Source organism: Chrysoperla carnea, chromosome 1 (assembly GCF_905475395.1).
Source record: "Chrysoperla carnea chromosome 1, inChrCarn1.1, whole genome shotgun sequence".
NCBI lineage: Eukaryota > Metazoa > Arthropoda > Insecta > Neuroptera > Chrysopidae > Chrysoperla > Chrysoperla carnea.
The window spans coordinates 67,934,790-67,946,753 of record NC_058337.1 but is presented as its reverse complement, the minus strand read 5'-3'; the positions used below and the strand labels follow the sequence as shown (position 1 = coordinate 67,946,753).

The 11,964-nt window shown below is 29.0% G+C and overlaps 1 long non-coding RNA gene across 1 annotated transcript; it reads right to left on the bottom strand.

The window, feature by feature from the left end:
• Positions 1–2,939: 2,939 nt before the first annotated feature.
• LOC123305623 lies at positions 2,940–6,738 on the bottom strand. Its single transcript, XR_006536848.1, has 3 exons — positions 6,014–6,738; positions 4,192–4,508; positions 2,940–2,969 (listed from the first exon to the last, which is right to left on the bottom strand). It is a non-coding gene; the product is annotated as an uncharacterized LOC123305623 (long non-coding RNA).
• Positions 6,739–11,964: the final 5,226 nt, after the last annotated feature.

The following is an 11,964-nucleotide window of genomic DNA, read 5'->3' as shown; positions in this document are numbered from 1 at the left end:
TTATTTCGCTGTAGTTTTCGTAGTTTGAGACAAATTTATGTATCGTAATTGATTTTATCTACGTTCTTATACCAAGAAACTCTATTCTCCAACATCTATTTTATAAGTCATAACATATCCACAAATACCGTCGCAGTTTTCATAGTTTGACTAAATTTTGAAGCATTGTTACCAATTTTATCGGCGTTAATATGCCATACACCTCTTTATAAATGTTTTATATTACGTAATATACCCCATATTCTACGCTACAAATTAATTAGTCTTTTCGTATTTTCAGCCATGTTTTGACTATCATGACAAAATTTTTTGTGATGTGCCAGATATCCGTATTTGTTGGTCTGTATCCACGGATATCAGCCATAAATAAAGTATCCGTTTCCCTATCTTTTTTAGTGGATCTCATAAAGAGTTTGCATTATTTTTTATTTAGTGCATAAAAGAAAGTAAAAAATAAAAGCACACAAAAATCACAATGATTAGATATCACACCATGCAAGCATCCTTCAAGAACACAATATCTTATATATTTTAACTTTAGGTCTGTCTGATCTAGTAAAAGCACACTTCAAGCGAAATCCGCGTCTAAAAATAAAAAATACGATTCCTTACCCGCGGATGATCTGTACCCGTAGTCTTATCCGCGGAACTACATTTATAACTTTTCGGTATACCTTTATACCTAAATCGAAGTACATACCCATATTTGACTTTGCGTGAGCAATCAATTCGAAATAAATAAAGAAGTTTGATCTAACTTTCATAATAATATTTCGTATACCCTTCAATAATAATTTTTATTATTTTTAATATATACTCATTTTCTACCTTGCGTTATCAATAAATTTTTCACAACTTGGTAGTTTGACACAATAATTTTTAACAATTGTGAAGTCTAGAACTCGCTCCAATATAATTATATAATTCATAAATACACTCTCATATTCTACCTTGCGTTATCAATGAATTAAATGAGGATTTAATTAGCCGCAGTTTTCTTAAATTTAACTTTCACAATTGATTTAATCGGATCTCATATACTAAGTACTCAACCTTTCAACATCATTTTCATAAATAATAATATAACATCATATTCTGACATACACTATTCCTTCGTGATAGCTTTCGTAGATCCAATTTTTAAATTTGCGATATGTTTTTGTCAGCGTTCATTTACTTAGTACTCTACCCTTAAAAATCATTCGCAGTTGACTATTCGCATTTTACACTAATATTCTACCCTTGCGATATCAATATACTTTTCGTACGTTTCGAAGTTTGAGCCAATTTTTCCTCAAAACTACTTATTATAATTCGTATAATAAACCCTCTAATTCTCCTTTGCTTTAAAAATTAATTCGTCTTAATTCCCATAATTTAGTAGACAAAAATTTCAACTTTCATGATTAATTCTATAAAATCTCATAAACAAGGTCTTTACCCTCCAATATCGATTTTATAATTTATAATATACCGTTATATTCTATCTTGCTTTAGTAATTAATTTGTCGTAGTTTTCGTAGTATTATCCAATTTTTAACTATACAGTCCGTTATTCACTCTCACCTTCTACCTTCTTTAAGCAATTAATTCTTAAACAACTTTTCAACATCGCTTTTAGAATTTGTAATACACATGCATAAACAATAAATTGATCATAATTTTAATAGTTTAATCCTACGTTTTAGATTTCGTTTTAGATATTATCGGCGTTCGTATGCTAAGTACTCTACTTTTCAACTTATAATTCGTTCTATACCCTCAACTTCTTCCTTCCGTTCGTTATCAATAATGTTTTCGCAGTTTTCGTAGTTTGATCTAATTTGGAGCTATTAAGCATAATTACTAATCACCCAAACTTTAGCTATTGTGGTTAATTTAAATTTTATAAACGTTCATTTACATAGGACGTTACACCAATACATCACTTTAATAAATCGCTTAATTAAACTAACCCTCATTTTTTACCTTGCATTATAAATTAAGTCGTCGTAATTTTCGTACTTATACTCAAACTTTAGATCTTATGATTAACATTATCGTCGTTTATTTATCTAGAACTCTTCTCTTCAACATCAGTTTTATAATTCGTAATATACCTTCAATTTCTAGCTTGCATTATCAATTCAATCGTCGTAGAATTTCGAAGTGTAACCCCAAATGATTAATTTTATCGGCTTTTATTTACTGAATACTCTACCCTTCAACATCAATTTTATAATATACTCTCAATTTCTACCTGGCATTATGCATAAACTCGTCTTAGTTTTCGTAATTTTACCCAAACTATAGCTATTGTGATTAATTCCATCGGCGTTCATTCAAATACTCAATCCCTCAACATCACTTTTATAATTCGTAACTAACCTTCAATTTCTATTCGGCAATACAAATTCTGTCGTCGCATGTTTGCCCACATTTTCGACATTGTAATTCACTTATTATCGGCGCGGCGTTCTTTAACTATGTACTCATATATAATTTTTATAATTTGTAACATTCCTCCTTTCCTACTTTGCATTATCAATTCATTCGCAGGAGTTTTCGAAATGTAACCCCACTTTAAGCTATTGTGATTAATTTTATCGGCTTAATTTAAAAAGTACGTACTCAACCTTTCAACATTACATTTATAATATACTCCCATTTCTACCTGGTATTATCAACTGTGTCATCGAAGTTTTCGTAATTTTACCCCAATTTAAGCTATTGTGATTTATTTTTTCGCGTTCATTTACTAACCATTCTACCCTTCAACATCACTTTTATAACATACCCGCATTTCGACCTTTCATTATCAACTGTTTCGTCGTAGTTTTCGAAATTTTTCCCAAATTTAAGCTTATGAGACTTATTTTTTCGACGTTCATTTACTAGTATTCTACCCTTCAACCTCACTTTTATAATATACCCTCATTTAAATTTAAGCTATTGTGATTTATTTTTTCGGCGTTCATTTACTAAGTATTCTACCCTTCAGCATCACTCTTATAATATACCCGCATTTCTACCTTGCTTTATCAACTGTTTCGTCGTAGTTTTCGTAATTTTACCCAAATTTTAGCTATTGTGATTTATTTTTTCGACGTTCATTTACTAAACATTCTACCCTTCAACATCACTTTTATAATATACCCGCATTTCTACCTTTCATTATCAACAGTTTCGTCGCAGTTTTCGTAATTTTACCCAAATTTAAGCTATTGTGATTTATTTTTTCGGCGTTCATTTACTAAGTATTTTACCCTACAACATCACTCTCATAATTTACCCGCATTTCTACTTAGCTTTATCAGCTGTTTCGTCGTAGTTTTCGTAATTTTACCCAAATTAAAGCTATTGTGATTTATTTTTTCGGCGTTCATTTACTAAGTATTTTACCCTTCAACATCACTCTCATAATATACCCGCATTTCTACTTAGCTTTATCAACTGTTTCGTCGTAGTTTTCGTAATTTTACCCAAATTAAAGCTATTGTGATTTATTTTTTCGGCGTTCATTTACTAAGTATTTTACCCTACAACATCACTCTCATAATTTACCCGCATTTCTACTTAGCTTTATCAGCTGTTTCGTCGTAGTTTTCGTAATTTTACCCAAATTTAAGCTATTGTGACTTATTTTTTCGACGTTCATTTACTAAGCATTCTACGCTTCAACATCACTTTTATATTATACCCGCATTTCTACCGTGCTTTTATCAACTGTTTCATCGAAGTTTTCGAAATTTTACCCAAATTTAAGCTATTATGACTTACTTTTTCGACGTTCATTTACTAAGTACTCTACCCTTCAGCATCACTCTTATAATATACCCGCATTTCTACCTTGCTTTATCAACTGTTTCGTCGTAGTTTTCGTAATTTTACCCAAATTTTAGCTACTGTGATTTATTTTTTCGACGTTCATTTACTAAACATTCTACCCTTCAACATCACTTTTATAATATACCCGCATTTCTACCTTTCATTATCAACAGTTTCGTCGAAGTTTTCGTAATTTTACCCAAATTTAAGCTATTGTGATTTATTTTTTCGGCGTTCATTTACCAAGTAATTTACCCTTCAACATCACTCTCATAATATACCCGCATTTCTACTTAGCTTTATCAACTGTTTCGTCGTAGTTTTCGTAATTTTACCCAAATTAAAGCTATTGTGATTTATTTTTTCGACGATCATTTACTAAACATTCTACCCTTCAACATCACTTTTATAATTTACCCGCATTTCTACCTTTCATTATCAACAGTTTCGTCGAAGTTTTCGTAATTTTACCCAAATTTAAGCTATTGTGATTTATTTTTTCGGCGTTCATTTACTAAGTATTTTACCCATCAACATCACTCTCATAATATACCCGCATTTCTACTTAGCTTTATCAACTGTTTCGTCGTAGTTTTCGTAATTTTACCCAAATTAAAGCTATTGTGATTTATTTTTTCGACGATCATTTACTAAACATTCTACCCTTCAACATCACTTTTATAATTTACCCGCATTTCTACCTTTCATTATCAACAGTTTCGTCGAAGTTTTCGTAATTTTACCCAAATTTAAGCTATTGTGATTTATTTTTTCGGCGTTCATTTACTAAGTATTTTACCCATCAACATCACTCTCATAATATACCCGCATTTCTACTTAGCTTTATCAACTGTTTCGTCGTAGTTTTCGTAATTTTACCCAAATTAAAGCTATTGTGATTTATTTTTTCGACGATCATTTACTAAACATTCTACCCTTCAACATCACTTTTATAATTTACCCGCATTTCTACTTTGCTTTATCAACTGTTTCGTCGCAGTTTTCGTAATTTTACCCAAATTTAAGCTATTGTGGCTTATTTTTTCGACGTTCATTTACTAAGCATTCTACTCTTCAACATCACTCTTATAATATACCATCATTTCTACCTTACTTTATCAACTGTTTCGTCGTAGTTTTCGTAATTTTACCCAAATTTAAGCTACTGTGACTTATTTTTTCGACGTTCATTTACTAAGCATTCTACGCTTCAACATCACTTTTATATTATACCCGCATTTCTACCGTGCTTTATCAACTGTTTCATCGAAGTTTTCGAAATTTTACCCAAATTTAAGCTATTATGACTTACTTTTTCGACGTTCATTTACTAAGTACTCTACCCTTCAGCATCACTCTTATAATATACCTGCATTTCTACCTTGCTTAATCAACTGTGTCGTCGTAGTTTTCGTAATTTTACCCAAATTAAAGCTATTGTGATTTATTTTTTCGGCGTTCATTTACTAAGTATTTTATTTATTTTACCCTTCAACATCACTCTCATAATTTACCCGCATTTCTACTTAGCTTTATCAACTGTTTCGTCGTAGTTTTCGTAATTTTACCCAAATTTAAGCTATTGTGGCTTATTTTTTCGACGTTCATTTACTAAGTATTCTACCCTTCAGCATCACTCTTATAATATACCCGCATTTCTACCTTGCTTTATCAACTGTTTCGTCGCAGTTTTCGTAATTTTACCCAAATTTTAGCTATTGTGACTTATTTTTTCGACGTTCATTTACTAAGCATTCTACCCTTCAACATCACTCTTATAATATACCTGCATTTCTACCTTACTTTATTATCTGTTTCGTCGTAGTTTTCGTAATTTTACCCAAATTTAAGCTACTATGACTTATTTTTTCGGCGTTCATTTACTAAGTATTCTACCCTTCAATATCACTCTTATAATATACCAGCTTTTCTATCTTGCATTATCAACTGTTTCGTCGTAGTTTTCGTAATTTTACCCAAATTTTAGCTATTGTGACTTATTTTTTCGACGTTCATTTACTCAGTATTCTACTCGTCAACAACACTCTTATAATATACCCGCATTTCTACCTTTCATTATCAACTGTTTTGTCGTAGATTTCGTAATTTTACCTAAATTTAAGCTATTGTGATTCATTTTTTCGGCGTTCATTTACTAAGTATTCTACCCTTCAATATCACTCTTATAATATACCACCATTTCTACCTTGCATTATCAACTATTTCGTCGTAGTTTTCGTAATTATACCCAAATTTAAGTTATTGTGACTTATTTTTTCGACGTTCATTTACTCAGTGTTCTACCCTTCAACATCACTTTTATATTATACCCGCATTTCTACCTTGCTTTATTAACTGTTTCGTCGTAGTTTTCGTAATTTTGCCCAAATTTAAGCTAATTGTGACTTATTTTTTCGACGTTCATTTACTCAGTGTTCTACCCTTCAACATCACTTTTATATTATACCCGCATTTCTACCTTGCTTTATTAACTGTTTCGTCGTAGTTTTCGTAATTTTACCCAAATTTAAACTATTGTGACTTATTTTTTTGACGTTCATTTACTAAGTATTCTTCCCTTCAGCATCACCTTTATAATATACCAGCATTTCTATCTTGCTTTATCAATTGTTTCGTCGTATTTTTCGTAATTTTACCCAAATTTAAGCTATTGTTATTTATTTTTTCGGCGTTCATTTACTAAGTATTCTACCCTTCAACATCTCTACTCTCCTAATAATTTTTATAATTCGTCGTTCAATCTCATATTCTACCTCGCGTTAGCCATCAATTCGTCGTAGTTTGACCCAAATTTTAACAATTATGATTAGTTTTAAGAACCTTACTTTATTACATGATTTTATAATTAGGAAAACATATCATCATATTCTATCGTGCATTATCAATTAAGTCATTGAGGTTTTTCGCTAATATAACCGTTATATTTTTATCAATTTTAATTAATTTGCCTTAGAAATGATAATTGCCAATTTTAATCGAAGTTGATATTAAATCTACAATTTTTGCTTATTTTTTACGAAGCTGTTTAAAAAAAGAATGTTCTGAAGGTATCAATTTTATCTGACTTATTTTTATCAATTTTAATCGTATGATATTCCCCTTTAACACATCTATAGTTGCCAATGTTAATGCAAGTAGTTTTCAAAGAAGACTCGCTCGTTAAATTATCATTTTTATCTTATGTTTCTATATTAAAAAATATTCTAGCCAGACATATCCACCCATCCTCAGATAGTAAATTGCTTAGAATCTCAATTGTTTAACTAAAAGCAATTCTTTCCTCAAGAATTTTCATATTATCTACCGATTCTACCAAAGTTGTTTTAATGTGTTCTTTGTTTTTAATTTGGAAAACGTATCTGCTGTTGGAAAAATTTATTAACACTACGCAATCGATTACAGCATTAGTTCGGAGATAGTCACGTTAAATAAAACTGTCTAATGACCCTAGAACTACTTGTAACAATACGACATAAGTTATAATACACCACTACTTGAGGGGCAATTACAAGGTTAGGTAAGGTACTATTTACGTCTTATATTTACGTTGATTATTCAAATGGCTAAAACCAGTCATAACAAATTTTTAAATCACATATTTTGGCATCACATTAAATTTTTCCTTTTATTTAGAAATCTCCTAACAATTGTAATTTTCTCAGCTCACGCATCTATCTTTTCGTCGAACTTTGTATACCTTTAAACCTACATAGTTTTTTAAGAATTCAACAATAAAAAATTCAGTAATTTAATTTTGTATAGCTATAATGAATTCAAAATTTATTTACATGCATGAATTTTAAGGGAAATAAGAGAAACTAATATTAAGGTATATCGCGAACTATTGTCTAGCCATCTGTGAGTGAATTACAACAAGTTGTCAGAAATCTTAATCGTTAAAAATAAATGTCTATATAGAAACATTTATATGAATATGTGGGAAAATATAAGTATGTATTCACCTAAAATAATAAAATTGCCAAACGCGAGAATTTTTTCTAAGCAGGGTCAAAAAAACTTTTTTATGTCTTATTTACATTATTTTTTTTTTAGTTTTGAATGTCGAAATTATTTCATTAGGCTATGTAAAAGTTAGCATTATTCACTTTCATTTTCAGGAAACCCAAACGCAAGCAACTGTTTTCCTTTACACGTAAGATATGTGTTTGTTAAATAAAAATCTATCGTTCTTTAAAATGTAGTGAAAAACTGTTACTATTATATAATGAGTATAAAAAACATTAATCCAATATAATTATTTTCTTGTGTAGTGCCTACTCATTTTAATATATAAAAATCCCGAAACCACTGAACCGATTTCAATGAAATTTTGTAGACAAATATTTTTTGGTTCAACTTAAGAGATTTTTATGTCGATTAGTGAATGTAAGGTTTTTAATTATGCATTTAAAGAAGTTAAAGTTAAAAAAGGTGAATTATTAAATATTGGCATCCTTATTCGGTATAAGAAGTTTCTTGTTATGGATCTACTCAAACTGCTGTTTTCTTTTATTACTTTTTGATTACCGATTTAATAATTTTGCAATAGGTTTTGCATTTTGACTTTTCTACAAATTACTTTTCTATTATTAAAGACTTTCGATCGTAGTGATTCGATAAATTAAATGATACAACTCATTATCAATAAAATATATTCTATTCTATTCTAAATCGGTATGCGAATATAAATCCAAAAGAGAATAATTATGATTGGGAATGCGTATATTTAAGAATAGCCGTTATTTGTCCGCTTCACCGCACAATTCTATTTTATTTTTGTTAATATTACTCCCCTCTACTCCCAACGCCTGTTTATTGTCATGGTGGTACAGAAATCTAGATGTAAAATTTGCGCTTGATTTCCTTTCTAAATTTTGACACTGGCTATAATCTTTATGAAAAATTTAGTGATCAAACGCCTTTAAATAGTAAGAAAACATTAAATAATTAATATTAAACGTCGCATTTAAATCCATGGATTATTCTCTAGCTAAAAGCACACGTGAGGCCAGATTAAAACGCTTTTAACCAAATTCAATCATTTCAATATATTTATGTGAATTGTTTACTCATTAAAATATTTCATGAATCCTATACGTAGTTTGCATTATCCTCTGAGATTGAATTTTCTTTGCTTCAATTCTTCGTAAATTGCTCCCTTTGAGGCAAGTTTTTCATATTAATAATAAGCATTTACAATTTTAAAACAATTACCTTTTCAGGAAATCAAAAATAATTAATAATTTAATCAAATATCAATCAAAGTTTTATATAATTAGTAATTTATTTACGTCAATATAATATGCGTTGCTTTACAGAAAAGTTTCCAAATGATGGGAAAACTTACATCTAATTACAAACACACATTCAAATAACTATAATTATAATTAATTTTAAAATTATATGTAGTAGTTACCAACATCTATTCTACCTATTTAGCATAATTCGCATGAAATCAACAGGCGTCAGTTTCAAGTGTTACAGTCATATTCAATGATTCTACTTGGATAGAACAATTTCAAAAGAATATTTCTCATTTAACACGCACCTTGCAACCTTTTCCATTTACAGTACTAATTTAAATTTTCCTTTTTTTTTATTCGACGTATTCATTCACAATGCATCTATAATTAATTACTAATGACAATCGAAATAGTTTCATCTCTAACGGACTCATTTATTTTTTACTGGCATATTTCCACCTGATTAAAATCTATCATCAATGTTAATCCAAAAAGTTTTTAAATAATTGATCTATTTTTTGATATAATTTGAACTATCAAGTACCTATTTAAGTACTATTTGAACTTTGAGTATTTTGTAATTTTTAAATTTTATATTGTCGTAATGAATCTAGAATTACTTAATTTGAACTTTATCAGATATATATAATCGACGTTTTAGATAGATAGATTAGTTTAGATTAAATTTGAGATAAGAATAAGTTTTATAAAATCTTTTATACTTTTTTGCTTGGAAGTTGCTTCAGAAGTCCTGCAACTTTCCTTCAGAGAAAATCTCAAGTATCGTTTGAGAGAGATTTACTACAGAATGTGAATTCCAATTTCCTCTTATTCATGACAAAATCTGTATAGATCGTTACCTGCGCTTATGCTAAATGAGTTTAAAATGGCGAGAAACCAATAAGTACCCTCAAATAGTTTTTTTTTTAAATTGAATCCTCTAAAGCCATTTTCTAGAATGAGTCTTTTGTAAGAGCTTTTGCATTGTCTTGGTCAAGAACAGTGATTGGACTCGTTTACTTTCCTTTATTTCTTTATTTTTACTGTACTCTTCGGTAAACCGAGAAATGGTTCTGGGCCGTTTACCGGAGCCTTTACACCCACTAAAGCTACTTTATAAGTCTCTTTGTTTAGCTAATTTATCAACCTCTTCTTTACCTAATTTTTCAGCCAGTCAACAATGACTTTATTATGTTAACCCAAATTTTTTTAGTTTTAAGGTAAGATTTTACTCTGTTTTTGAGGTGTCAAATTGAACTTTTATATTTTTTGTTTTTAATCAAATTTTCCCAAAAAGTAAATCTATGATTACCAATTTTCTCTAAACAAAAAAGTTTTTATTTGAAACTCTTACATTTTCTTTTCTTTTTTTTTTACAATAATAAGTGAATTAGTTTTAAAGAAATTGGACTATTTTTTTATGTAGAAAATTTAAGTACTGTTTTTTATCAATTTTAATTTAATAGGTAGAAAAATAATACGTATGTAAATATTTGTGAATGGAAGTAATGACCCTCACTAGCTGGACGATTCTATTTTGCCAAAATCCAAATTTTCCATAATATTTAATTGCATAAAATATCTATTACATTAATTTGTATTGGTATGAATAAAAATAGAATTGGTACGAATTTGAAATTTAAATTACAAATATTAAAATAATAGTTCAACCTGTTCCACCGCAACACCAAACAAATATTCTTATTAAATTTTTTCATAATTGATGTCAAAAATAAAAATTTCCACATATATTAAAAATTAATTAAAAGTACGTCATATAAAATTAATGTCATAATTCATCAATAATTACAATCACAAAACTAGAAATATACTCTATATAAAATAAAGAAATACAAGGTTTTGTGAATATGCAGGGTGTCTTATTAAAAATGTATATGCATGAAGGGATGGAAGAATAATTAAAAATAGATAAGCATGAAATTTAAATTTTAAAATAGAAAACTTTAAACTATTCGTATAGGGTGTATAAAAAGCATCCTACTAAAAATTGCTTGACATTTTTCAAAACAAATTGAAATTTCTTATGTGGTTGCTATTTGGTGGAAAGGATAGTTAAAAATCACATCTATTTTTAACAAAACTGAATATATTCCTTATTCCTATCAGATTAGAACTATACCTATTAAGGTAGTATGGTCATTTTTAGAGGCGGCAAACATCATTCTTTTTACTTAAGACTGTAAAGAAAATTCAAAATATTTTTTTCTTGCAAACATTATACATAATGTAATAAGGATCATAGTCCATTTAAGTAACTTAAGTTTTTAGGTATTTAAAAAAATTTTCTATTACTCAATTTTGTCTGCCATGCAAGGGGTGGCAGTCAACCGTGGCGTAGAGGCGGAAAAAAATAAGTTCGTCTATAGTTAATAGTTATAATACCCAAGTTCCTAAAAACATGCTCATAAGTATGTGCATTATTTGTGACAACAGTCATGGTATTAGCACATAATAATGAAACGTAGTGTGTATACATAGGTACTCAATGGACTCACAACTGCATATTTATAAGGGTTTTTTATTTATAGTTGCAACAAATCAATTTAAACAAGTGAAATTTACAAAATTTAAAAAATCCCCGACAAATGCGATTTATTCCTTGTAAACCGATTTTTGGAAACTTAGCTATACAATGTTCTCAATCAATACGATTCCACTGAGAAACAAACACACAGACGCACAGATAAACACTTTAAACTTATAACACTCCTTCTTAAATCAATAACAAAGTGATGGTCAAGGACATCAGATGAGATGAAAAGAATACTTAGAGAGCTTTCATTTTTTGGGACAAATTTTTGAAAATATTTTAATTGAAATTGAAATATTTGAGCTGACTTTGTTCTTTTGAATTATTGCTTTAAATTATCTA